The 3940-nt window shown below is 38.8% G+C and overlaps 1 protein-coding gene across 1 annotated transcript in view; it reads right to left on the bottom strand.

Moving 5' to 3' along the window:
• Pigu (phosphatidylinositol glycan anchor biosynthesis class U) overlaps nt 1-3940 on the bottom strand; it is a 109856-nt gene that overhangs the window by 64119 nt on the left and 41797 nt on the right. The gene's annotated exons all lie outside the window — the stretch shown is intronic.

Genomic DNA, 3940 nt, shown 5'->3' with positions numbered 1-3940 from the left:
GTTTGGGGGCAGTAGCCAATGCTTCAGCTGATAGGTGCTCATAGTATGCTTTATTTACATGTGGCAGTAGGCTCCTATCATCCGACTACTGGGCAATGCCTGATTATCATGTAGAAAAAACCTGGGGGGAGTTTTTACTCCAGGTAACTATGCCAAAGGTCATGTTTTTAGATAAGGTCAGGCATCCATGCTTGGTGGCACTTTCCAGGTGAGCCAGGAAGAGAGCAGGAGGCCCCCTACTAAAAACGGGAGTTCTTCCATTTGGCGCCGAGCCCCTCAGGGCTATCTGGACATGGAGAAACTACAACCCTAACAGCAGGGTTTCCCAACATGCAATGTTAACTTTAACTATTCCAATATTCAAATAAATGATAAAAGATTGGCTTCTGATTTGCTTGATATACTATAATGGTCTTAATGCTCCAGTATCCTTAATGACTTCATCTTATTTGTTTTATGTATATATAATGTATATTAATTTATTTACTTTTGGAGGAAAAAAACACTTAAAATAATCAAGTCCACTAGTATTAATATCAGATAACTTTGGGAAGATTAATTTAGAGTTAAGTATATGCTAAAGCAATTACATGAAATTAGGCAGGAGGCCATGAAGAGAGTTGGGGATAGAGATTAAGAGTCTGAAGAACGTAGGTCCTTAGACAAGACTCCTATATTAAACTTCACCCACTCAGGGCTCAGGGACAATTGCAGAAGAGAGGGCAGAAAGATTGTAAGAGTCAGGGAGGAGGTGCATGACCATGTGGAAATAGCATCCTACAAGCTCTTGGGACCCTGCTCATATGAACTTACAGCAATGGTGTCATCATGCACAAGACCGATGCTAACTCAAGCAGACAAAAACTCAGCATAGAACTGGGAAAATGGACAGCAGACCTCAATTTTAGCTGAAGAAATATTGGAAAATTACTACCGCTGATTACTAAGATGAAGAACTCTAGATAAGCTGACTAGTCTTCAGCAGATGAACTTGCTTAAGGAATGACTAGTGACATAAACTTGACACAATAGGCCTTAACACAAATAATAGAATGTATGAATTCTATTCATACATGGACTGAATGAGAAGGGTACCAGTGGGAAAGGGAGTGTAAAGATAATTAAGATTGATGAGATCAGCATGTATGGCAGAGTGCATAGGTTTCAGTGGGGGATGAGGGGAGGCATGGGTGGGGGAGGGGGTCTGGACTTGAGTGGGAAATGTATGAAATTTAAAAAATAAATAAAATTTAAAAAAAGATTGAGATGTTCTATATGAAATACAAAAACAAAAAAAATCAATTAAAAAAATCAAAAAAGAAATTCGTTATTTCTCATAATGAAAATATAATAAAAAATGTCTAAAATTTATCATTCATGAAGTAGCAATATAATTGTCCTGGTTAGTTTTGTTGTCAAGTTGACACACCTGGGAAGGGGAACCTTAATTGAGGAATTTCCCAGATCAGATTGGCCTACCGACATGTCTGTGAGGCATTTTCTTGATTGCTAATCGATATGAGGGACCAGCCCACTGTGGGCAGTGTCATCCCTAGGCAGGTGGGCGTGGGCTGTATACAAAGGCAGCTGAGCGAGCCATAGGAAGGAAGCCAGTAAGCTGAATTCCTCCACAGTCTCTGCTTCAAGCTCCTGTCTTGGCTTTCCTCATTGATAGACTATAATCTGTAAGATGAAATAAACCCTTTCTTCCCAAGTGCTTTTGGCCACAGTGTTTATTGAGAGCAACAAAGAAGCAAACTAGGACCATACTTATTCAGAAATACAGAAGTAAGTGCTGGGAGTGGTGGTGCCTCCCTTTACCCAGCATTTGGGAGGCAGAGGCAGGTGGACTCTTAGAGTTTCAGGCCAGCCTGGTCTACCTGGTGAGTTCTAGGCCAGCAGGGGCTACAGAGAGACCCTGTCTCAAAAAAAAACCACCAGAAATATAGAAGTCAATACTAGAAAAATATTGCTCCAAAGAAGCTAAACTAGCCAGATGTGATGAACGGCAGAAGCTTGTAATCCCAGCACTCAGGAGGCAGAGGCAGGCCTCTTGATCTGTGAGATCAAGGCCAGCCTGGTCAACATAGTAAGTTCCAGGCCAGTTGGGGCTACAGGGAGACCCTGTCTCAAAAAGACAAAAACAAGCAACCAAATCGAACCAAACAAAAAAAGAATTCAAAGTCATCCTTTGCTACAGAACAAGTTTCAGGCCAGCCCTGGCTATATGAGACCCTATCTCAAAACAATAACAACAACAAAAAGCTAATGTTGAACTAGGGGTGCAGATAGTCTCATGATAAGCCTTTTGGAATTTTTTTTTAAAACTATGTCAGTAGCCAAGAAATGACAATGACAATCTTTGTTGTGTGCATTTTTATAATAAAACTGAAAATACTGAAGAAAAAAAAAACTATGTTAACAGTGTTTCTTGGAGGGTAGATTTTTCAGAACTAACTTTTTTCTCTTGGTTTATCTAAATTTTCTATAATAATTTTGTATTATTTGTGGTAAATTTTTTCATTACTTTCCTTTTTTAAAATTTTTATTTTTATTTTAGGTGTATGAGTGTATTGCCTACATATACATACATGCACCCATGTAGTACAATGCCCATAGAGGTCAGAAGAAGGCATCAGATTCCCCCTAGAACTGGAATTATAGACAGTTGTTAGCCACCACATGGGTGCTAGGAATCGAACCTGGGTCTTTGCAAGAGCAACCAGTGCTCTTAACTACTGAGCCATCTCTCTAGCCCCTGGTGTGTAATTTTTAAAAAATATTCTGGTGGTGTTTTTTTGTTTTTGTTTTTCCTTATTGAGACAAGTTCTTGTTATATAGCCTAGGGTGGCCTTGAACTCCAGGTCCTAGTGCCTCAGCCTCCCCAGGAATACTGAGATTATAGGCATGTGCTACCATGCCCAGCTTGTACTGCCAAAGGGACTCCCAGAGAGTAACCCAGCATGGAACTGGGAAAATGAACAACAGATCACAATCTTATCTGGGGGAATATTGACAGCTGATTGCTACTAGATGAGGAACAGCTGACCTTCCTAAAACAAGGGACTCTAGATAGGCTGACTAGGTTCACCAAAATGGACAAATAGTGGGGAACAGCTGGGGGTGCCAACAACACAGCGGATAGTAGCAGGGATAACAGAGTATAAGGACTCTAGTGGAGGGAGGGAGGCTATGGGAGGATGCCATCTGGAAGTGGGTGTATAGTCAGATAAGATGGTTTGGGATGTTCTGTGTGATACACACACACACACACACACACACAAATCAACAAATTTTTTTTTAAATGTATTATATTTAAGGAGGAAGCATAAAAATTTATGACATGTTAATTAGTAGAGGTGATAAACATTACCATTGAAATCTACCCGATGACTTTATAGACATACACAGGCACCAAGGATCCAAGTGCAACAGATTATGACTAGTAATAATCAGATACATACAGATTAGAGACACATGTGCCAACATCTCGGCATTAGTAGCAAAAACAACGAGTCTTTCTGTAAAAAACAGTATATTTTAAAATGAAATGGAGATCTTTTTTAAAGGTTAAAAACTCAATTTTATGTCTTACAGGGCTTATACTGAGTTCAATATTCTATAACTATATTAATTCAACTGTGAACTTAAAAATTTACAGCCACTTTTGAAAGAGATGTATTCTTGCTCTGGAGTATGTTATTGACTATGTCAAAGCTGTAATGAAATGCTTCTTCTAATCATGTGGTTATTAAATTTTTTTTAAAAATTAAAAAAAAATTCTTCAAAGCATAAAAATTTGCTCCTTCATAATTAGTAGATGTGAAAAACATTACCGTTGAAATCTACCTGATGATTTTATATTCATGCTCAGATGCCAAGGAGCTCAGAAAGTAACTGACTATGACTAGTAATAATCAGATATACAGAGATCAGACAC

This window comes from Nannospalax galili, unplaced genomic scaffold (genome assembly GCF_000622305.1).
Source record: "Nannospalax galili isolate Female #2095 unplaced genomic scaffold, S.galili_v1.0 scaffold724, whole genome shotgun sequence".
NCBI lineage: Eukaryota > Metazoa > Chordata > Mammalia > Rodentia > Spalacidae > Nannospalax > Nannospalax galili.
Note: the sequence above shows the minus strand (reverse complement) of the source record. Positions and strands in the feature narration are given on the sequence as shown.